The sequence below is a fragment of the Lepidochelys kempii genome, chromosome 2, assembly GCF_965140285.1.
Source record: "Lepidochelys kempii isolate rLepKem1 chromosome 2, rLepKem1.hap1, whole genome shotgun sequence".
Lineage (NCBI taxonomy): Eukaryota > Metazoa > Chordata > Testudines > Cheloniidae > Lepidochelys > Lepidochelys kempii.
In genome coordinates, this window is record NC_136381.1 from 166912905 (window position 1) to 166938840 (window position 25936).

Sequence of the window (25936 nt, forward strand, 5' to 3'; positions counted from 1 at the left end):
AGGAAGAAAGCAGCTAACGTGTATAATTATCATTAGAGCAAACATACAATATAAAAAAATGGTTGAGCCCTTTTGATACAGGGAAACCTTCTCCTGGAACCTAAAGGCAGAGAGAAGCTCATGTGTGAGCCCTTTTGACATGGGCTATAAAGATAAGTTTCAAATGCTACAACCATTTTTTCCTTCTTTTTCTATACAGTATTAAATAAGGTTTTCATTTTAACAGCATGTCTTTAGAACAAAAAATCCTTGTCTGACAGTTCTTTTAGATGGTATCAAACATGGTATTAACTATCCTTTTTGGGGAAAAGAGAAGTTATTTGAGATGGGCTGAAGCCGTTTTTGTTGCTGCTGTCATTGTTAAAATTTGATCCCTTTTCCTAGAAGACCAAACAAGACAAACACATGAAAGAGGGAAGAAAAAAACAGGAAGATAGAAAATACAGCTTCTGTTCCTGGTATTGGCTCTCACCTGCAACCTCACTGCTGGAAAAACACAGGCACGGCACACAGTCTTATCAGCATTTCCAAGACCTGGCAAAGTTGTACCAGCACTGGGCTGTTTATGGCATTACTTTTAACTGCCTTTCTGGTCACAGGATTAGAGCAGAGTTGCAAAATATACAGTAGACCCTCAAAGATACAAACACGGGAGTTACGGACTGACCAGTCAAGAAGACACCATGTGAAACCTGAAGTAACCAATCAGGCAGCAACAGAGACAAAACACAAGTTAAAAAAATACCAAATACTGTACTGTGCCTGCATTGCATCTTCAAGGTAGACATATCGGGGCTGCCTGCCCCACCCCACCCCGACCTCCACCCATGGGGCAGCTACTTACAGCTAAGAGGTGAAGACACTGGGGCTGCCAGCCCAGGGCAGCTGAAGCCAGCAGAGCAGAGCGGGAGCAGCACTGGGGTCTGTGCTGCTTTCACCCCTCCCCACCTGGAGGGGGACATGCTGTTTTCATGCACACACACACGGCCGGAAGGGGACAAGCTTGAAAACTCAGTCCAACGCAGGGAAAGAAGCTGCCCTGCCAGAGCTGAGGAGGGTGCTCAGCTGCCACTGAAGCCTGGCTTGGAGCGTCAGCTACTGGATCTGGAGACGGAACTGTGCTTTGTTCAGAGTTACAAACATTTCAGAGTTACAGTTAATCTCCATTTCTGAAGTGTCCATAACTCTGAGGTTCTACTGTACAGTTCTGGCCATATAAGCCAGACTCTTATTCAACAGAAGAGTGAGGGAAGAAAGAAAAGAAATAAGGTGGGGAAGAGAAAGGACACACAAGGATGAAGGGTGACAAAGTCTTACATTCCAGGTGGTGGTTGGGATTAAGCCAAAGCCAGTGGAGGTGGCAATATTGTATGGGGAGACTTTGGCAAACCAGTAAAGTGCCTGAAACCACTGTGGCTTATTGCTAAAAGTAGCCAAGTCAGCAGGCTGTAAATTGGCCATTCAGCACTCTCAGTTTGACCAAGGCAGGAGGGGAAGGAGGAGTTTTGGGTGCCACAAAAAGGGCAGCTTGACCCCGCGTCCTTCCTGATAAGAATTGTGTTGAAGTGGCTGATTACATGCATTTTCGAAGAGCAGGATGTGCGCCAGGAATGTCTTTTGGGGCATCAAGGCTACAAACTTTGGAAAAACCCACACCTGGTTAATTGATAATCAGAAGGAGTCTTGTCAGACTATTGAAACTGCTTACTTAACAAGTTTTCTTTAAGAGACATGTCATTCTATTACTAATGTATAAATAAGGGGGAAAAGTTTGAGGTAGTTGGACTCTTTGGACTCTCCCTCTGGATACATCTTGCAGTCCCCACCGGCAGACGGAAGATTTGGCCACTAGAAACCTGCCGCTGTGCCACTCGAGAGCCACTCTCAGCTTTGGTAATTATCAAGGGTTGGGGGTGTTTTACTAACATTTTGCGGACGTGTGTTAGTGCTTGAGTAAAGTTTAGCTTTAAGTGAAAGCACTCTTAAGTTGTCCTGTTTGTGCTAGCCATCTATTGGTCGGATGGCCGTGTCTTCCCTGATTTATTTCCTGACACCACCTCACACAGAGTAAAAGTTACCAAGAGCTTTGGGTTGAAAGAACCCCGGGTAACAATGTCATCTGGATCCCTCTCTTGGTCCGGTCTGGTCCGGACATCTCTTAGAATCAGGACAATGAAGGCTCAATGATGTCATGGTTAATCCCAGAAGATGGTGAGGATGGCAGCCAGGATGGTGAAACTTGCTCCTTCCTCTTCTTTCCATCAGCAATTTTTGCACTTGAGCTCCATCTCTGCTAATTTTTCCCTCAAAAGTCTTTTATTAAGGACCCCAAATGGCAGTGATGGCAGAATAGCTGGTCATCTCATTATTTTGTCCAAAATGTTGGAGAATCAAAGCATTGGAGGGGCATAAAAGAAACTGAGTAAACAGGAGCTGTGTGAGTAGTCTGCTAGATAGATAGATAGATAACAGTATAAAAAAACAAGTGAGTAAGGACGATGGAGCAAATGAATAAGGCCATAAAATTGAGGAAAAACAGGAAAATGCCTAGGCCAAAGAATTAAGCTGTATAAATAACAATATGAATGGAGGGTTTCGTGACCAAAGCTTGCTTTAAAAAAAAGTAGGGAAAAGAGTGTGTGATGTGAAAATGCAATATGTATATAGCACAAAATACATCAAATATGACTAAGGGTGATAGGTGATCAGTTAACACTTGCAAGAGCAAGGATGGGACATGCACAATGTATGGGTTATGTAAGGGTATGTGAATTTTGTGATGGGATATACCTGGCCCTTGAAGGCCCTTTAGTGGAGGTCCCGCCATCCACAACCACCCCAGGAAAGAAGCAGTGAAAATGGGTTCTCCAGGCCTGCCTAGAAATGATGTGTAGAAGCAGCCAATAAGAGCCCAGCTGGATCAGATAAAAGTTCCTGGCAGGGACCTAGGGAGCAAGGAAGGGTGCTCCTAGTTGGTCACAGGAGCTTGAGAGAGAACCAGAAGATGGGTTCTGGTGGCATTGCATTCAGCAAGGAAGAAGAGGACCTGAAAACAGAATCCCTGAGGTAAGGAGTGAAGGGAAAGGGGCTATGTGGGAAAAGAGTCACGAAATAGCAGCAGCAAACTGGATGCAGTGGTACATGGCTGCTATTTACAGGTTCCCTGGGTTGGGACCCAGAGTACTGGGTGGACCGGGGTTTTTGCCAGTGGCCACAGGGAAAGTGGCCTAAGCCCCAAGAAGAGGATAAGACTCACTTAAAAGCCCAAGGGGGTGACTGCAAACTTAACCACATTCCTATTATATTGCTGTAATGCTACATAACATTAACTCATTGAAATAATCATTTTGTAAAATACTGTCTGGCACATGGATATCACTGATAAGTGACTTAAAAAGACTACACTAAGCCTTTGACAACAGTTCATTTTTTTTTTAAAAAAGCACTGTAATAAGTAAAAACGAAATAGGGGAAGAGCTAACACAGCATGCCAACTAATTGTATAATCATAATGTGCTAAGTATAACGTAGCCAGCTTTTGTAATAAGTAAATAAAATATTTACTAATGGAGGAAATGCAAACTTCAGAATGAGTCCTATTATTACTCAGACACTTTAATCAGATTAAGAATACATTATCTAATTATAATGGCAAAGATTGCATTGATCTTTGAGAAATGTAATTCTCTTTGTTTTTCATATTCTCAATCCCTGCTGCTCCAAACATTAATTCTTCAAAAAAGAATATCTCACTAGCTCTCATTACTTGCATTTGTTCAGGATGGGATTTTCAAAGGGGCCAAAAGTAGATAGGTGTTCAATTCCCATTGACTAGCAGTGTGATTTTGATGTAACTCATTTAGAGCCCTTTGAAAACCTGAGCCTCACACATTATGCAAAAGAAATGGACACTGTTCCATTCATTGAATTTCTTAGAGTTAGGTGAAGTTTACATAGGACAGATGCTGTGGCAGAACTCCTACATTCAAAATGGCTGTTATCACAATATCTTCTTGTTGTTTACACTAGGAATGACACACAATACATGATTTCTGAGTAGCTTGTTTGGAAATAAAAACAACCCCACCCCCCTCTGTTTCCATGACTTTGACCCTCTTCATCATGTGAATGTTGTGATTTCTTTAAAAAAAAAAAAAAAAAAACCCTGCTATGCCAAAATCATATCAAGTTAGAGACAGAGAATGCTTTCGGGATTCTTTCTTAACCAGCCAGAACAAATGAGAGAATTATTGCTCATGTTCATTCTTGATTTTTTTTAGTGGCCTCAGGGAATACATTTGTTCATAATCATCTGTTCTTAATGCATGCCACTGCCTCGTTTTTCTAAATATATATAATATATACTGTGTCTGTAATACTCTAGGCTCTGAGAACATTCTCCTGCAACCTACTACACAGTTACAACTTTCTGTATCTCATCAGCCACTGTAACCCAAGATGAAATAATTTTCCTGCTTAATGCTCTGAAAATATCAATACATTAGGCCTCAGTTTCAGCCAGGTTCCAAAACAGCCTCCAATTTTGGAGTCAGAATTGCTCACAGCAAATTACTGTGCCCACGTTTTCTTATACCCAGAATTTCATTCCAATATCCCATTTCTTAATCTTCACGTTTTCATTTTTAAAGTACCTCTCCTCTTCTATAGTGCAAGTCATATTCCTGTTGCCTTCATGACATTTTACAATGTTTGGCTCAGGGAGCATACAGGGTCAAGCTGTGAGAGGTAGAAAAGATGTCTACAGGGAAATGATAGCAGACTGCAGAGTACTAACTACTATAGGAAAGACTGTGTTTTCACCAGTACACAAAATGCAAGTGACAGGTTCAGGCACAGAACCTAAGAATTCTGGTTTTCAGCCTTAGACTAGACCACAGTGAAGACAGCAGAAAGCTGGGAGATAGCCATAGTCATCTTCAATTATTGAATTTATTTTGAGTTGTTTGAGCTATCCAACATTAGAAATATTTATTGCTGTATAAGAGATTTATTTAAGACACTGCTGAAAAAGACTCTGAATTGGTACCATCTGGCCATGATGGCTGTGATTCTTTTTTTTTTGCATCTAAGGGTATGTCAACACTATGAAATTAGGTCAATTTTATAGAAATCGATTTTTAGAAATCAATTGTATACAGTCGATTGTGTATGTCCCCACTAAGTGCATTAAGCTGGGGGAGCGCGTCCACACTACTGTGACTAACATCAACTCACAGAGAGGTGCACTGTGGGAAGCTATCCCACAGTTCCTGCAGTCTCTGCTGCACATTGGAATTCTGGGTTAAGCTCCCAATGCCTGATGGGGCAAAACATTGTCGCGGGTTGTTTGGGGTACATGTTGTCAGTCTCCCCTCCGTCTCTCCCACCCTTTCTCCCTCCATTAAAGCAACTGCAGACAATCATTTCGCGCCTTTTTTCCTGGGTTACCCATGCAGACCCGCCATAGTACGGCAAGCATGGAGTCTGCTCAGCTCACTGCTGCTGTTGTGAGCATTGTAAACACCTTGTGCATTATAGCGCAGTATGTTCAGAACCTGGCTAAGAGACGGCAGCACAAGGATGATTGTGAGGAGGACTTGGACACAGACGTTCCAGAAAGTGTGGGCTGTGGCAATTGGGACATGGCTCATGAAGCCATATACAGGCAGCCTGGACAGCAGTAAGGAGCAGTTCAACTCTAGGTTGAGCAAGAGCAGAATGGTGGTAGAATGTGCCTTTGGACATTTAAAAGCTCGCTGGCACTGTTCGCTGAGTAGGTTAGACCTCAGCGCAACCAATATTCCCATTGTTATTACTGCTTGCTGTGTGCTCCATAATATCTGTGAGAGTAAGGGGGAGATGTTTATGGTGGGGTGGGAGATTGAGGCAAATCACCTGGCTGCCAATTTTGAATAGCCAGATACCAGGGCAAGTAGAAGAGCACAGGTAGGCACGCTATGCATCACAGAGGCTTTGAAAACCAGTTTCATGATTGGCCAGGCTACAGTGTGACAGTTGTGTGTGTTTCTCTCTTTGTTGATTTTAATTCCCTGTAAGCTAACCACCCTCCCCCCTTTGATCACAGCTGGCAAAGGAAATAAAGTCACTATTGTTTTTAAACCATGCATTCTTTCTTGATTAATTTAAAAGGGAGATAACTGATAAGGTAGCCTGCCTGGGGTGGGGGAGGAGGGAAGGACAAGGGCACATTGCTGATTGTAGCCACATTACAAATCAAAACTGTTTGAATGACAGCCTTCTGTTGCTTGGGCCATCCTCTGCAGTGGAGTGGCTGGGTGCCCGGAGCCTCCCCCCTGCGTTCTTGGGAGTATGGGTGAGGAGGATATGGAACTTGGGGAGGAGAGCAAACAGTTGTACAGAGGATGCAGTGGTGGTCTGTGCTCTTGTTGGCTTTCCTGCAGCTCCACCAGACACCTGAGCATGTCCGTTTGCTCCCCCATTAGCCTCAGCATTGCATCCTGCCTCTTCTCATCGTGCTCACTTAATCCTTTCCTGGACTCTGCCACTGAATGCCTCCATGCATTCAGCTGTGCCCTATCAGTGCGGAGGACTGCATGAGCTCAGAAAACATGTCATCACAAGTGCATTTTTTCCTCCTTCTAATCTGCAATAACCTCAGGGACGGAGATGATAGGGGGAGCATAGAAACATTTGCACCTACAGGGGGATAAAAAGGGAGAGTAAAATTTAAGATGATACATTTCTGAAAACAAAAGGGACACTCTTTCACAGGGAATCAAGCAATTCACAGCAGACAGCACATGTGCTTTAGGTACAAGATTGCATTTTGCCTTTTATATTGAGCGCCTGCCGGTATGGTGACACATCACACACAGCTGGGCAACAGAATTCGGTTTCCAGGTAAGCCAAATGGTACGTGGGGTTGGCTTCTTCCGCCTTCATAACATGTGGGAATGTTTTCAAACTGCAGAGTCCTCCTTTCCCCTAGCAAGCACTGCTGGTTGGGTTTGCCATTTAAAAGGAGGGGCTTTGGTTTTCGGGTCAATGTGCAGCACACACCTCCTCATACCCCTCCACATGGCTATTTGGGATGATTGATTCACCCCTCCCCCTGCCGCGTGGCTATGGGATGATCCCTTTTTAGCCAAGCGCAAACAGCCCAGCATAAACGGGGTCCTTTTACTGTTCCCTTACAAAAATTCCCCTATTTCAACCAGGTGACCATGAATGATATCACTCTCCTGAAGCTAACACAGAAGGATAAAGACTGAATGTTGCTTGAATGCAACCAAAACCCAGGACCATTTGTTGCCATGCTTTGTGCTGCAATGATTCCAGACCACTTGCTACTGGCTTGGCATGGTAAAGTGTCCTACCATGGAGGACAAAATAAGGCAGCCCTCCCCAGAAACCTTCTGCAAAGGCTTTCAGAGCACCTCCAAGAGAGCTTCATGGAGATGTCCCTGGAGGATTCCTGCTCCATCCCCAGACATGTTAACAGACCTTTCCAGTAGCTGTAATGGTCGCAAATGCATCCCAAGTCTTCAGGGCAAATCAAACATTAAACACTATTGCTTTTAAACCCTGTACTGTAGTTACAAATGTGCACTCACCAGAGGTGCCTTCTCCGCCTTCAGGGTTGGAGATCCTGCCTTGGGAGGGTATTGGCTCCAGGGTGATGAAAAGGTCCTGTCTGCTGGGGAGAACGGATTCACCACTTGCCTGCTGCGCATTCTCCACCTCCTCTTCCTCTTCTTCCTCCTCCACAAAATCCTCCTCCATGTTGCATGAGACTCCCCCCTTGCAGGTGTCCATGGACAGTGGTGGGGTAGTGGTCCCCCCTAGAACACCATGCAGCCACTCATAGAAGCGGCATGTATGGGGCTCTGACCCAGAGCAACCATTTGCCTCCTTTGTCTTTTGGTAGGCTTGCCTGAGTTGCTTGATTTTACGCGGCACTGCTGTGTGTCCCTGTTGTAGCTTCTGTCCATCATGCCCTGTGCAATTTTGGCATATATATTAGCATTTCTTCTTTTTCATTGGAGTTCTGCCTGCATGGATTCTTCTCCCCATACAGCAATCAGATCCAGTGTCTCCCATTCACTCCATGCTGGAGCTCATTTGCGATTCTGTGGGGACTACATGGTCACCTGTGCTGATCAGCTCACCATAGTACCACACAGGAAATGAAATTCAAAAGTTCCTGGGGCTTTTCCTGTGTACCTGGCTCGTGCATTAGAGTTGAAAGCGCTGTCCAGAGTGGTCACATTGGAGCACTCTGGGATAGCTCCCAGAGGCCAATAACATCGATTTGCATCTGCACTACCCCAAATTCGATCCAGCAAGGTCAATTTTAGCGCTATTCCCCTTGCCAGGGAGGAATGTAGAAGTCAACTTTAAGAGCCCTTTAGGTCGATGGAACAGGCTTGCTTGTGTAGACGCATTCATTACCAAATCGAACCAACGTGGCTAAATTCGACTTAACCCTGTAGTGTAGACCAGGGTTAAATGTCTAGAAAACGTGGATTAAAATAACAGTAGCAATATGAAAAAGTATCACCACTGAGATTAAGAGCTGTTCTCTCTTCCTCCTGCTGCATCTGCAAACATCTGCTCACCAAATCGTCTTGCATTCTTTCACTTATAAAACGTGTATGCACATTTCTCCTTGCTTCTCAATGAAGAGATGGAGAATTTGTCAAAGGCATTTCTGTAAGAGTATAAATGTACTAAAAACGACCATATAGGAGTTCAGAGCTGCATCAGGACTGCTGCTCCAAAGCACTTCAAACTTCAATTTTAATAGCTCATAACTCTTATTGGGGATTGCAATACTATGAAAAAAATCCATATAATTTTTGTCACTTTGGTATGATATGCTTGCTTAAATCCAGTGGGTTAGAAAAGACATGCAAAAATCCTCACATCAAGTTTAATTCTCTCTTAATGTTTATTGAGGACATTAAATCATTCTTGACTCTTCACTGAAAGACTTCCATCTGAAGTGCTATGCACTAAAGAACTGGAAAATGAAATAGGAAAAGATAGCTTTTGCTTTTTTCCATCTAAGTATATTCAGAAGAAAAGAAACTTTTGATTATTAAGATGAATCTGTCATTAATACAGACACTTCTATTTCCCCCCTCAAGGCTGCCTGCTTTATGGATGTAATTAGATTACTTAGTGAATAGTGTGTACACAGAAAGACAATAGTAAGGCTTTGAAGGACAGACATGATAATGAAAATTACACAGGGTCATCAAGAGTAGCTATCTGAAATGACATCCAGGTATTCCATTGATGAGGTACATGGATACACAGAACCATTTGTATTTAGAGTGAGCAAAGTCTTCTGGAAGTGATTATAAGGCCCAGTACTGCACACGAGAGTTTCCGTGTTTTATGAACCCTGGCTGCTTGGCTCTTCATGGACTCTGTAGTTATAGAATCACTCTGCACCTAAGGGTAAACATCTTCCTCTGAGAAGACAGTCTACATGATATGGTGTTGCCCATCTCCTTCTTCTCAGGGGTGAGTCCAGAGCCCAGCTCAGTTGGCATATGAAGGATTTATGGAGCTCTGGAACACACCTAGGGAGACACGACAGGGAGATAATGACTTCAGGGCAATCAGTACTAAAGACAAGAGGAGACAGCCCTGCAACTTCCTGGCTCGTTGTACCCTGTAGATCTTATTTTCTAACTTGAATACAATTTGAGTATTGTTATTTTCAAATGATTTTAGAACATATTAACAAATCATTGCCCTGGGCAACAGAAAACCCTGATACAACCTTAGTGCTCCACTGTAATGAAAAGGAGACCTATCCTGATCAGGAGAGCAGAGGTTTTGAGATATAAGTAGGGGCTGTGCAGAGCCAGACAGTTCCTTTAACATGAGTTTCTCACCCTCAAGTGGCTCTGCAAGGCTATCCCTTTCAAGAACTATGATTACTGCATGGAGTGTATAGTGCATTTCCCCCTCCATACCAACCCCCATAAACCAGGCTAACATTTCCTAAAAAGGTTGATATGATAGGCAACTGGCTTTTGGCAGCTTTTTGTAGCTTATGTGCCTCAGAATGCCATGTAACCTGTGATCAAGGCTAGACTGACAGTCCCTTTGGATCTTTTTAAGGGCTTGATTCTGCAAGGTTTTGAATGCCCCCTGGGAGGTAGTGAATGTTCTCAAATCCCAGTGAAATGTAGGGCACTTTGTGATAATTGAGATCAGCCACTAGATCAGTAGCAATAATGTTAACTGCAGTTATGTCCTTTCCATGAAAATACAGTCCTAAATTTGAATTATCATTAGCCCTTTCCTTCTTTGCTGAATCTTGAAGGGGCATCACAGTGACAAGTCTGCTGGGTGAAGACTTTAAACAAAAAATTAGAATTCTAAGCAGATGATCATTTTATTTCTGTCTGATCTTGAAAACTCATTTCCAGCAATACTGTCACTCATAGAACAATTCAATAATTTTTCAGGGCGCAAGATAAACTAGGATAAATCAGTTTATTTCTCAGATACTGTTATTCAAAATTATCCCCTCCTTGAGGGACATGTTTCACTCGTCTTCATAAAGCTTTCTATCTTATCTGTATATGTGTGTGTGTGTGTGTATATATATATATGTCTGTCTGTCTCTCTCTGTGCATGTATGGGTATGTGTATGTGTGTGTGTGTGTGTAATATATATATATATATATATATATATATATATATATATATATATATATATATAACACACAGAGAGACAGACATTAGAGATAAGCCAGAAATCCAGACCTGTATCAAACTTCCTTCCACAAATTTTGTGGGGAAGGTTCAAATTCTGGATTTGACACTGGCTCTGACAAACTGTGCTCAGACTAACCTCCAGTACCTTTCTACTTCAGTTACATAGATTTGATTGTTTTCCCTTTTTCTACATCCTTTAATGGAGGCTAAAGTAGGCAGATCTATTAATGGTACCTCCTTCTTCGTTTAGTGTAAATTAGTTAGCCTTTTTAAGCTTCATGGCCAAGCTTTTCAAAAATAACTAGTGATTTACAGTTCTTCAACTTTTCGAGAGCTCAACTCAAGACCCCTTAAAGGGGCCTGATTTTTAGGTCACTGGTGATCAGCACTTTCTGAAAAACAGGACTCTTCAAGGCTTCTAAAGTTGAGTATTAAAAATCACGAGTTGCTTCTTAAAACTTGGTCCATGTCACCGATGTCCATTTTCTGAAATCCAGCAGACTTCTCTTTCTCCACTGTAGTGTGAAATGCTGGTTTATTTCCCCACATAAATACTCTTCCTTCCCATTGCTCTGTGCCTCTATATGATTTGGATCCTCCTTGAACATATTCATTCCTTTATCACTATATGTCTGGGCTATCACTCAGAATCACTGTGCATAGTTGCCCTGATCTGGATATCAAACCACCCTTGTGATGGAGCTGCTATGGCTGCCTGTGAGACAGTGGTAGCTCCAAAACTCCCGTCATGGGGACACAATCTGATAATTTTGTCTAAATTCCATTAATTCAGTTTGATATTGATCTGAGAGGACCAGTTTCTGATACACTCTTCTGTAACAGCCTCATGCAAGATCCAGAGAGAAGAAAACTGATTTACAAAGAAGACATAATACTACTAATTAAATATAGTATGCATTCGTCACTGGTTAGCCCACTTTAACTGTAAAATATTTCCCAGTAGGATGTAATTATCTCCTGAATGCTTACAATTCAGGTTAAATCAATAAAGAAGGCAAATATTCAAGACTCCAACAATATTTATTAGGATTTATATTTATCATCCATAGATAAGAATGAGGTAAGGATGCATTTATCACCTTTTATAGTAGGTTCAAAAGGTAGAATGCATTATTTATAATAATTCATTTGCACTTTTGGGGCTGTACTCATGCCTGATGTTACTTTGACTTCATGAGGTAACAGCAAGAATAAAGCTCTCCCACTCTGTATAGAGCCTTCCTTCTCAGAACAATTACATATAAACATTACCTGAATTAGTCTTGCAAAAATCTTGTGAGGTTTGAAATAATTATACCCTTTGCAGATGAGTATATTGAAATTTGGAATATTCTTATGCTCGGTGCCTTCCCCACCACCCACGTAATCAAGGCTGAAATCCTTGATCCTATTGATTTCAATGAGGAAAAATCCCATGGACCTCAATAGGGCCAGGATTTCACCCCAAGAGTTTTTTTTTAAAAAGAGAGAATCCTCCTTTTGTTAATTTTTACAGAACTAAAATATCTTATCTGAGGTCCTTCACTTTTGGCAAAAGAAAAGAATTTCCCACCACAAGGGAACTTCAAGTGAGAAATTTTCATGAAGATTCAATTTAGTTTGTGGAATTGTAGGGCAGGGGTCGAAATACGATTTATAATTAAATGCAAGTTACTGCTTTAGTTATGGAGAGATAGCTTGCTCTCCAAAATAATGTAAGGTTGTCCTCCTACCTCTTTTTTTAAAGAAATTACTGGGGTTGGTATGTTTGCTCTTTAAATACATTCAGATATGCCAACTGAATTTAAGGTAATATCATTTTACTGGAACTGTAATTTGCTTATTAAAATTTTGAAGTCAGTTCTATAATAATGTTTTCTTAAATTAATCACTGTCCAGAATCATAGAATATCAGGGTTGGAAGGGACCTCAGGAGGTCATCTAGTCCAACCCCCTGCTCAGAGCAGGACCGATCCCCGACTAAATCATCCCAGACAGGGCTTTGTCAAGCCTGACCTTAAAAATTCTAGGGAGAGGAGATTCTACCACCTCCCTAGGGAACGCATTCCAGTGTTTCACCACCCTCATAGTGAAAAAATTTTTCCTAATATCCAACCTAAATCTCCCCCACTGCAACTTGAGACCATTACTCCTTGTTCTGTCATCTGCTACCACTGAGAACAGTCTAGATCCATCCTCTTTGGAACCCCTTTCAGGTAGTTAAAAGCAGCTATCAAATCCCCCCTCATTCTTCTCTTCCATAGACTAAACATTCCCAGTTCCCTCAGCCTCTCCTCATAAGTCATGTGTTCCAGTCCCCTAATCATTTTTGTTGCCCTCCGCTGGACTCTTTCCAATTTTTCCACATCCTTCTTGTAGTGTGGGGCCCAAAACTGGACACAGTACTCCAGATGAGGCCTCACCAATGTCAAATAGAGGGGAACAATCACGTCCCTCGATCTGCTGGCAATGCCCCTACTTATACATCCCAAAATGCCATTGGCCTTCTTGGCAACAAGGGCACACTGTTGACTCATATCCAGCTTCTCGTACACTGTAACCCCTAGGTCCTTCTCTGCAGAACTGCTGCCGAGCCATTAGGCCCCTAGTCTGTAGCGGTGCATTGGATTCTTCCGTCTTAAGTGCAGGACTCTGCACTTGTCCTTGTTGAACCTCATCAGATTTCTTTTGGCCCAATCCTCCAATTTGTCAAAGTCCCTCTGTATCCTATCCCTAACCTCCTGCGTATCTACCACTCCTCGCAGTTTAGTGTCATCTGCAAACTTGCTGAGGGTGCAAATGGGGGTATAGTCTTGAATACTTATATTTAAAATTTATATTGGAATAAGACAGACATATGCAGCACACAATTAACCTTCATAATGTTAAAAGCTCACAAGGCAAAAGTTTGGAATTAAGAAGTGATGAAAACCAATTTACCTAAAATTTATAATGGTGAAATGATTGCATAGAAAAAATACCATTTGGTAATATGAAATACTAGAACAATCACAAACTCCTAAATAATGTATAAATACACTTGGAAAAATGGTGAATAGCTTTAACAACCCATTTAAAATAACTTAATAAATGAGACAGGTGAAAAGAAGTACAGTTTATTTCCCCCTCAAAAACTGCAGGATTATGTTGTCATGAAGGAGAAGTTTTTGTCATGAAGGAGAAGTGTTTGAAGTCATTCCAAAAGGCTCTGCTGATTGAGAAAACACAGGCCCTGGCTTAAGTATGTACCAGTCTTGATAGTAGGATGGGATGGGAAACGATTTTGCCATCCCACAGAAAATTTTCAGATTTCAAAACTTTTCATGTCCCAGATTGGGACACAAAGTCATAATCTTAAAATATTTTGAGAACCATCAAACTGAGAGGGGGCAGGGGGCAGACAACATTTCATGTGGGTCAATTGAAACTTTGTTTTGATTTTGACCTTTTAAAATCTTTTTTTAGTGTAAATTTACTAAAATTTCAAAACAAACAATTGTTTCAACCCATAAAACCAAAACTTCCCTGTTCAAAAATGTCATAACAAGACATTTTGACAATTAAAAAAAAAATTCAAGAAGTGTTTGAGGAGATTTGTTGAATCCAATCCAGTTTCACAAACAGTTTCAGTTATTGGCTGTTGGGGGTTTAAAACAAACAAACAAAAAAACAGTTCATCAGAAAATTCCCACCTAGGTCTACTTGATTGTTTGACTTACCTCAGCTTCCCTAGAATTTCTGACCTTTCCAATGCTTTCAAAGGTGTCCTGGCTCAGCTTCTCCATTTACAGGCAACTGGCTACTCAGCATATGCTTATTACTCATCTCTGAGATTGTTTTGTTTCTGCTTCTATCAGCCCTACTGTCTGGGATGGCCACACCACTGCCTATCACTAACAAAAATAAAGGCACTAGGATTCTGATAGCAGAAAGTTAACCAGCGGGGGAAGTTGTGACAGCGGAAAGTAGTAAACAAATAGGAGTCAACACAGCCTGAAAACTGAGCAGCACTGGAGGAAGAAATATCAGTACAATTTTGGGGACTATGTGCTGAATCAGTACATTGTACTGCAGCATCTGCTGACAGGGTTCCTGGGGTTCGATGATGGAAGTTTAAAGCTGGCTCCCCTGGCTTTAAGGCGCAATGAGTTCATTAGGTCCTCACGCTCAAAGAATTTACGTGTAAAACACAATGCATAAATATGGGAACCTAATAAAATAATAGAGTAGTGAAATGATAGTGGGTTAATCACATTGTACCCACTGAGCAGCCTGAAAATGTGTCATTTTGGTTTCATCCATCATACAAATTGAGGAATTCCACCATTGATTACAATTGGCAATTTTTAGCTGCTTGCTTTTTGTTTTGAGGGGTGGAGGGGTGTTGATATCACTCAACTTTTTGTTCTGTTAGATGCAATGTTTTGTGTGTTTAGGGCTCAGCAGACATGTGTTATAGCTTGAATTGTTTACTGTAGAATTGAAAATATGTAAGGGGAAAGGTTCACTGGATAAACTGCTTACCCTTCATAGAATGCACTCTCCCATATTCCACAAATGTTCCCTCCAGAAATACACCAATTGCCCACCCCTACCCGAGCACACAAAAATATAATGCAATTGCCTTCTTCTCAGATGAACAGAACTCTCACTTCTGGATAAAGGATAGAGATATGTTGAAATATGTCCTTGAGGTAATAAATGTCATCCTCTCTGAAAAGTAATCTTACCTCAGGATAACTAAATCTTTTTTCCATTTATAAAATATCAGAACGATAACTATCCTTGCTCACTATTTAAATTCCTTCACAGAAATTGAATTCTCAGTTCATGAATAATGATTGTGGCCATTTTTTCTCTCAAATGGTAAGCGCTCAGGTTTAAACAAAAGTAGCTTGGAGCTGCGGAGCTGGATAGTGCAAGATATGAAGTTGAGGGGTTCAGCTGGTGTGTTCACATTCTAAAGACAAAGATGGACCTTAGTCATAAAGTTCAGAGCTGGATTTGAATCCAGACTTATGTTTTAATCTGGGATGCTGGTTTTGCCCACTATTTGAGTTAACAAAGTTTGAAACCCATTCTGAATTTCACTAAAGTCCAAGGATAGTCTGATTTAGGGTATTGGGACAGACTCATTTCATCTAGAGTCTGCATTTTCATGTTGAAAGTGGTTCAGATTTGTTGACACCTCCCCTCCCAATTTCAAAATTGTGTTTTTCATAGAAATTTATCCATCATCATAAAGAAAATACAGAAGGTTTGATTTTTCTATCATTCACACCAGTGCAAATCTAAAGTAACTCCACTAAAATCAATGGAATTACTGAGCCCAATGGGAATTCTGCCTGACTACGGACAAGCCAGTAGGATCCCTCGTCTTATTCCTGAGACAGCTGTTCATAGAGAAAACAGTAAAGGAGTATCTCTAAATTCTTCTGGCATAAATGTGAAAATTATTTAAAAAATATGAAAATTATAAAAAATATACCTTCATTGTCAGACGTGTCAGAGTCTACTTCAGAGTTTTGTGTTCAAAACAAATTTTATTCAACTTATGACAGAGGGAGATATACATTAAATTGAAATAAAAATAGCACATTATACAGTTTCATATTCAGAATAAGCAGACCAGAGGATTATTGTTATAGGTCTTCCATCAGCTCCTGACTATATTTGAATGGCTTTGACAGATTAATGGCCACCAATGTGGTTTTCCCAATAACAATTTAAATAATTTATATAAGCAAAGGATAAAATGTTCAAATAAAACTGACTCTTTTCCTTTTTTGTTTTGTTTTCATTTTCATGATGTTTTAAATCCAAACATTTTATTGAACATTATTGAAACTGTTACTAGAGTGGGTTGCTGAAAACCTAGGTTATGATAGGTTTCATTTTTTTAAAAATCACACACACAAAAATGAAAAACAGGTCCATTTCAAATGCTACAGAACAGAAACCACGGCAACACTGCTGGCATGTGCATTTTTATTTTCAGTAAGCTAGATTGGAGTAATCCTCTGGAGCAGCTACGGTGGGGAAGGAGAGGGACTGTCATCCAGAATCCTTAATGACCACTGAAGGCAGTGGCAGCTGCAAAGGGGCCCCTTTGCAGGGGCCCCGCCCCCTTCTCCCTTCAAGGGGGGAAGGGAAGGACGTTAACCCTGTTGGGCCATTATTTTCTAAATGACTCACAATTCTCTTTCAGAGCTGTCAGTTGGGAAGTGTTTTCAGTCTACTTGGCCCACGTCATCTCTCCCAGGTGGGTCAACGTTTGTCAAGGATGGAGGATGTTAGTAAATGAAATAAACTACCCATAACCCTTTTGACTCTTTGCAGATGAACCAAAGTTCTTATGTTTATTATCCTTTGTATTTAAATGGAACCGAAGCTGAAATGTAGCTGACCCCAGTGCTTTGTGTGAAACCAGTGATCAGGAAAATCAATCAATAGGACTGTACTTAACCATTTTGTTTTTACTCTGACATAGCCCAAATTCCCAAATGTAACTGATCCAGAGCAGGTGTTTTCTGTGATGAATAAGATCAAAAGATGCTTTCATTTATCAATTATGTAAACCAGATAATGTAGAAAGAGCTTCATGGTCAATAGGTCATCTTTTTCTTGGTCTGTCTTCTGTTAACCTCCCATAGTATATAAAGGGATGCCTATTATTATAGATGTGTGTTGTAATGGACAAAATTATGTACTTGACAAACGCACTATAATTAGGGTGACCGGATGTCCCATTTTTATAGGGACAGTCCCTTTGGGGGGACTTTTTCTTATATAGGCACCTATTACCCCCTACCTCCTGTCCCGTTTTTTCACAGTTGTTATCTGGTCACCCTAACTATAATTGATAAAATTAGTTACTGAGAAAATGGACAAGAAATAGCATAGTATAGCAGCTGTGCTGTGTAATCAATGTAACAGCAGACCATTAAGTGATGTGTTGATCAATGTCTAAGTCATTAAGAGCTGAATATTTTTACAGATGTAATTAGCTTATTGATTAGGTTACACTAAGAATATTCAAAGTAAGCAAAATGTCAGTAAATTCAACCCTGGAAAAAAGCATGGGAGAGGACTTTCTCTGTTCTAAACTGGTATACAAAGTGTGGATTTGGGGATGATAGAAGTGAACTGAAGTAAAGTTGCCATCGCTTCTCCAGTTATAGAGAGCTAGTATGTATGTTTCCTTTCTGTATTCTTTAAAGCACTATATTCAGTATTGCTTAATTCTTACTCAAATAAAACTTCCACTGAGTTAGTTATTTGACATCATGTTTTATTAGATACAAACACACCACAAGGGGAAGCACTGTCTCTCCTGAAGTTAGATAGCATTTAGCTTTCTGTATGTTTCTGAACCACCCTATGAGATTTTCTATTCAATTCAATGAGATTGTTTGGAAGAAAAAATCTATCATGAGGTTTCCATAAAAATCTCTAGTGAATGTTTCCATAAGGGATAATCATAGAATATCAGGGTTGGAAGGGACCTCTGGAGGTCATCAGTCCAACCCTCTGCTTAAAGCAGGATCAGTCCCCAACTAAATCATCTCAGACAGGGCTTTGTCAAGCCTGACCTTAAAAACCTCTAAGGAAGGAGATTCCACCACCTCCCTATATAACCCATTCCAGTGCTTCACCATCCTCCTAGTGAAAAAGTTTTCCCTAATATCCAACCTAAACCTCCCCCACTGCAACTTGAGACCATTACTCCTTGTTCTGTCATCTGCTACCACTGAGAACAGTCTAGATCCATCCTCTTTGGAACCCCCTTTCAGGTAGTTGAAAGCAACTATCAAATCCCCACTCATTCTTCTCTTCTGCAGACTAAGTAATCCCAGTTCCCTCAGCCTCTCCTCATAAGTCATGTGTTCCAGTCCCCTAATCATTTTTGTTGCCCTCTGCTGGACTCTTTCCAATTTTTCCACATCCTTCTTGTAGTGTGGGGCCCAAAACTGGACACAGTACTCCAGATGAGGCCTCACCAATGTCGAATAGAGGAGAACGATCACGTCCCTCAATCTGCTGGCAATGCCCCCTATGTATACATCCCAAAATGCCATTGACCTTCTTGGCAACAAGGGTACACTGTTGACTCATATCCAGCTTCTCGTCCACTGTAACCCCTCAGTCCTTTTCTGCAGAACTGCTGCCGAGCCATTCGGTTCCTAGTCTGTAGCAGTGCGTGGGATTCTTCCGTCCTAAGTGCAGGACGCTGCACTTGTCCTTGTTGAACCTCATCAGATTTCTTTTGGCCCAATCCTCTAATTTGTCTAGGTCCCTCTGTATCCTATCCCTACCCTCCAGCATATCTACCTCTCCTCCCAGTTTAGTGTCATAACTTTATCATAACTAGCCATTTTCATACATTCCTAATTTTTCAGAACGTTCATATATATTTGGTGTGACAGGTTTCAGAGTAACAGCCGTGTTAGTCTGTATTCGCAAAAAGAAAAGGAGTACTTGTGGCACCTTAGAGACTAACCAATTTATTTGAGCATAAGCTTTCATGAGCTACAGCTTACTTCATCGGATGCATACTGTGGAAAGTATAGAAGATCTTTTTATACACACAAAGCATGAAAAAATGGGTATTTATCACTACAAAAGGTTTTCTCTCCCCCCACCCCACTCTCCTGCTGGTAATAGCTTATCTAAAGTGATCACTCTCCTTACAATGTGTATGATAATCAAGGTGGGCCATTTCCAGCACAAATCCAGGGTTTAACAAGAACGTCTGAGGAAGGGGTTGGGGGTAGGAAAAAACAAGGGGAAATAGGTTACCTTGCATAATGACTTAGCCACTCCCAGTCTCTATTCAAGCCTAAGTTAATTGTGTCCAATTTGCAAATGAATTCCAATTCAACAGTCTCTCGCTGGAGTCTGGTTTTGAAGTCTTTTTGTTATAATATCGCAACCTTCATGTCTGTAATCGCGTGACCAGAGAGATTGAAGTGTTCTCCGACTGGTTTATGGATGTTATAATTCTTGACATCTGATTTGTGTCCATTTATTCTTTTACGTAGAGACTGTCCAGTTTGACCAATGTACATGGCAGAGGGGCATTGCTGGCACATGATGGCATATATCACATTGGTGGATGTGCAGGTGAACGAGCCTCTGATAGTGTGGCTGATGTTATTAGGCCCTGTGATGGTGTCCCCTGAATAGATATGTGGGCACAATTGGCAACGGGCTTTGTTGCAAGGATAGGTTCCTGGGTTAGTGGTTCTGTTGTGTGGTATGTGGTTGCTGGTGAGTATTTGCTTCAGGTTGGGGGGCTGTCCGAAGGCAAGGACTGGCCTGTCTCCCAAGATTTGTGAGAGTGTTGAGTCATCCTTCAGGATAGGTTGTAGATCCTTAATAATGCATTGGAGGAGTTTTAGTTGGCGGCTGAAGGTGACGGTAAGTGGTGTTCTGTTATTTTCTTTGTTAGGCCTGTCCTGTAGTAGGTGACTTCTGGGAACTCTTCTGGCTCTATCAATCTGTTTCTTCACTTCTGCAGGTGGGTACTGTAGTTGTAAGAATGCTTGATAGAGATCTTGTAGGTGTTTGTCTGAGGGGTTGGAGCAAATGTGGTTGTATCGCAGAGCTTGGCTGTAGACAATGGATCGTGTGGTGTGGTCAGGGTGAAAGCTGGAGGCATGTAGGTAGGAATAGCAGTCAGTAGGTTTCCGGTATAGGGTGGTGTTTATGTGACCATCGTTTATTAGCACTGTAGTGTCCAGGAAGTGGATCTCTTGTGTGGACTGGACCAGGCTGAGATTGTTGGCCCTGCTTTGAGCAGGGGGTTGGACTAGATGACCTCCTGTGGTCCCTTCCAACCCGGATAGTCTGTGATTCTATGATGGTGGGATGGAAATTGTTGAAATCATGGTGGAATTCCTCAAGGGCTTCTTTTCCATGGGTCCAGATGATGAAGATGTCATCAATATAGTGCAAGTAGAGTAGGGGCATTAGGGGACGAGAGCTGAGGAAGCGTTGTTCTAAGTCGGCCATAAAAATGTTGGCATACTGTGGGGCCATGCGGGTACCCGTAGCAGTGCCGCTGATTTGAAGGTATACATTGTCCCCAAATGTAAAATAGTTATGGGTAAGGACAAAGTCACAAAGTTCAGCCACCAGGTTCGTCGTGACATTATCGGGGATAGTGTTCTTGACGGCTTGTAGTCCATCTTTGTGAGGAATGTTGGTGTAGAGGGCTTCTACATCCATAGTGGCCAGGATGGTGTTATCAGGAAGATCACCGATGGATTGTAGTTTCCTCAGGAAGTCAGTGGTGTCTTGAAGGTAGCTGGGAGTGCTGGTAGCGTAGGGCCTGAGGAGGGAGTCTACATAGCCAGACAATCCTGCTGTCAGGGTGCCAATGCCTGAGATGATGGGGAGCCCAGGATTTCCAGGTTTATGGATCTTGGGTAGTAGATAGAATATCCCAGGTCGGGGTTCCAGGGCTGTGTCTGTGAGGATTTGATCTTGTGCTTTTTCAGGGAGTTTCTTGAGCAAATGCTGTAGTTTGTTTTGGTAACTCTCAGTGGGATCAGAGGGTAATGGCTTGTAGAAAGTGGTGTTGGAGAGCTGCCGAGCAGCCTCTTGTTCATATTCCAACCTATTCATAATGACAACAGCATCTCCTTTGTCAGCCTTTTTGATTATGATGTCAAGTTGTTTCTGAGGCTGTGGATGGCATTGTGTTCTGCACGGCTGAGGTTGTGGGGCAAGTGATGCTGCTTTTCCACAATTTCAGCCCGTGCACATCGGCGGAAGCACTCTATGTAGAAGTCCAGTCTGCTGTCTCGACCTTCAGGAGGAGTCCACCTAGAAGCCTTCTTTTTGTAGTGTTGGTAGGAAGGTCTCTGTGGATTAGTATGTTGTTCAGAGGTGTGTTGGAAATATTCCTTGAGTTGGAGACGTCGAAAATAGGATTCTAGGTCACCACAGAACTCTATCATGTTCGTGGGGGTGGAGGGGCAGAAGGAGAGGCCCCGAGATAGGACAGCTGCTTCTGCTGGGCTAAGAGTATAGTTGGATAGGTTAACAATAAGTTTTTCCATCTCCGGTCAATGCCCAAGGAAGATTGCTTTAAAAATGTTTGGACATTTTGAGCAAAATTCCTCAACTATTTTTGATTTATCTGAAAGAATCTATATTCTAATCTCATTAATTCATTGCAAATGACTGACTGACAATTTTTGCAAATTGTCAAGTAAACAAACAAAGATAATACACTGTAAAATGTACCACACTTCATTAATTTATTTTGACAACTGTAATTTGCTTCTGATTATTTATGATCATACCTCACAGCATCCATGTAAAGGTACTGTAGGATAATGTGTAAAACTAATGAAGCCTTAGAAATGGGATATGTCACTACTCCTTTGAAGTTAAATCTTTGCTGAGTGACAGCCAGCCTTTTATGCAGATTAAGTGTGTGGACCAATGGAATGTTTATCCTCCCTCCACTGTATATATTTTTCCCACTGGAAACACAATTAGATCAAAACAGATAAAGTTTGAAATATGAAAATTTGGATGTGCAGCACCCTTCCTGAGAGACAGTGCCTTGTTTTGAAGGGAAACATTAAAAAATAAATAGGTATAAGCAATTGAAAAGCAAATGAAAATTGAAAAGCATGCTCAGTGAACATAGAATTTGTTTTTTACATCAGTCTGTACCTTGTCCCTGCCTAGCCTGACAGGCACAGGAATTGCTGTTTGTGGACAGCTGTTGGGACACTTTGCATAAGGGGGACTCGAAGTGACTCAGCGAAACACATGTAGCAAAATTCTCCTCCATCAAAATCCACCCACAAACAAACAAACCCATGCCTCAGCAGTAGGGTTAATCAGGAGAGAATATCAGGCATGGTGGGGGGAGGAGGGGACACAGATCCCATAATTTGAAGGACTCCTTGCAATGTTTTCTGTATTCATAAAGTGTAATCCACACCCCATTTTAAGGAGGTCAAACTCCCTTTCATTTCAGTACAGCCAGGATTTTTAAGGACAGAAGGAATAACTATGATTTAGTCTGATCTTCTGCATAATGCATTCTTCAAGTGATAGGATTTTATTATTATGTAAACAATTCTTTCTATACAGATACACTACTTATTAATCCAGTTTGGCCATAACATTTTCAAACAAACAAAAATAACAGCTGCAGCCAAGGTTATAGTCCATCTAAAATGGTATGACTGTCACATCCTAATTGGGCCCATTTAAATGATAGTAGTATTATGTAGAAGCAATATATTTTCATTTTAAAATCAAATGTTATTGATTTTATTTTATTGACATTTACATGACATATCCAGATATTTCCTAGTACCCTCATATTTGAATGGTTAGTGAGGGTAGCATTGTATGTTTTCCCTTTTATTCATTTGTATAAAGAACATGAAGTGCAAAAAGCTAAATTATTTCAGCATTAAGCTTGTGCATTTTAAATTATTCAAAGTTGAGTTTCTAGTAGCAAAATCCAATAGAATAACTCTGATGCACTGGAGAGACAAGATGAATATCTTTACATATCTTTTGTTTTATTTGAATAACTCCGCGTAAATGCAAAAGCATGTCTCTGTCACCAACAGAAGTTTGTCCAATAAAAGATGCTATCCCACCCACCTTGTCTCTCTAGTATCCTGGGTCCAAAATGGCTACATTGTACATTTGCAGAATTTTTCTAGTTAAATATGTAGCTCAGCATTTTATCTGCACTCAAACTTATGCCATAACACATTTCAATTATACCATGTGGTTCAGCTAGTCTTTTTGTTGAAACTTTAATATTTTTAGCTGTATACATTAGTGCTGCGTTAATATTTTTTGCATTCACTTTTATATAATCTTAACATTTTAAAATTATTTCTCTGGGCTCATTTGACTCTCATCAAAATGACTATTTAATCATTGCTGTTTAGTTCATTATTTTCATATCGCTGTGACGTCTCCTTAAGTATGTAGACATCGGTCAGATGTTCACTCTTCTAATGCATATCTGTGTAATATTAGAAACATTAATTTCAAGATAGAACAAATATATTTAATCTCAATGTTCTGCTCTGTAAGCACAAGACTGAATCTAAAGTTCCTGCATCACTATAGCTAATTGCTGTTATATGTAAGCAGCTCTATTGCTCCATCACAGGGCAGTAGTGCACACACACCCACACCCACATACCTTCTTATTTATTATCTCTTCTGCTCATATGTTTCAAACCAGGAAGGCCCCAGACAGGCTTCCAGGTGCATCTTACAGGCGCTAAGAGTGAGAGTGCTCACCTACATCAAGCCCAATTTTGATGTTCTGCTGGGTGACCTTGGGCAAGTTACTTCTCTCTGAGACTCAGCTTCCCCATCTGTAAAATGGGGATAATGACACTGACCTGCTTTGTGAAGTGCTTTGAGATCTACCAAGGAAAAGTGCTAAATGAGAGCTGGGTATTATGATTATTATTTATTTATTTTATTTTGCGGGACAAAAAAAGTCACACAGGAAACTAAAAATTATGAGGAATTTATTCCTCTGTGTAAATATCTCTGTATAACCTTATTTTCATTATACCTCTACTTCTGATATTTATATGATTCAACACTAAAAGGAAGGGTGGAATGTAGAAAACTTTGGGACTAAAATGAGTGTTGCTGGAAATCAGCAACATTTTCAGAGCTCTGTTTCCTCTACCTAATTGTGTGTTTAAGGATGCAGAGAAATGAAGTGACAATGAAATGAAATCTCTAGCAGAACTCTTGAACATATAGTACAAATATCCAAGACCAATATTTCTAACAGTTAGTCTTCCTATCCCATATATTGGATATTATAATAAATGTATTGTAAAAGAAGAAACTGTTAAGAGTGATCTCAGTAATTCCAATTGTAGGAAGATCAATCTACTAAAAGGAAAGAATTCAAGAAATGTGGGATTGAGGTATTGTGCTATTAGTTCATTATCCAGTGGCCTCAATCTGGTATTGCACAGCAAGAAATAATTGACCCTCTTTCTATTTGGAGGCCAGTATCAGGTCCAAATGGAGCAATATTGAGGGTCATAACCAAAGTAAGGAAAGGGTATGTGTGATGATAAAATGTAGTATTTGCATAACAGTTTATGTACTCAGAATGGTGTACTGTAATTAAATGCTGAATTCTTAAAACATCCCTATGATCTACTGTAACTATGTCAATATGCTTATACCGAAGACGACCGAAGAAGATACTGAGCTAGGAGGAGAACTCCAGGGAGAGTTCTGTGTTCAGTCTAGTAGGTCATGCTTCTTCCAGTGTATGTTATGAGGCAGTGCAGTAGGGATTGTTGGCTGTGAGGTGGCCATGTTTAGTTGTCTATCCCTCATCATATGAGGCAGTTGGGAGAGGATTTGTGGTGAATTTTCTTGGAAGAAGCAAGAAAACTGTAGTAAGATGACCTGGGCTTCTGTCATCAGTTTCACATCACATGTTACTAGAGCCCTACAATTATGCCCAGAAGGACCATGCAGCCTCCTCCCTCCCTTCCTTACTGAAGAGGTTGAACCGCTCACCTGCATTTGTGCTCAGATGTGGTTCTAATGATATGCAGAAGATACGCAGAATATGTGAACTGTCCTGGACCAGCTCTGCACTTGATATAGGTAACACTATTAAGCCTTCCACCTACACTGAAACAAGCTCTATTCCCCTGCTGTGTGAATTATTGCCAAAGGCTGGCAAGGCAATGGGCTCTGTGATAAAGAATGCCATAAGACACTCTTCTTCAGGTTATACAAGTCCCTCTCTCCTCCAGCTCAGGATATAGGTGTAAGAAAGCCACCACTCATGGCTTCTCTCTCCCCATGGATAGGAGAGGCCTCCCCCTGCCCTTCTCTCCCACAATGTGGGAGAGGCTGAAGAAAAGGCTACCTATGATGACAAGGAAGCAGGGGCTTTTAAAAAAGCCCACCTCTTAGCTGTACTCTTCTCCTTTCCTCACAAGGAGGACTTAAACAGAGAAAGAGACCTCTCATATGGAGGGGTGAGCAAGAGATCTCCCTGCTGGTTCTCCTTTCCTCATAGATGACAGAGGGTGGAGAGTGGATTTCAGACAGGGTAGAAGAATGAGAAATTGGAGCTACAGCAGCAGAACCCATGTTATGAGGGGGTGGGTGGGGGTGTTTTCTAGCGCTGGGTCTCTAGGTGCTTCATGGGAGCTGTGGGAAG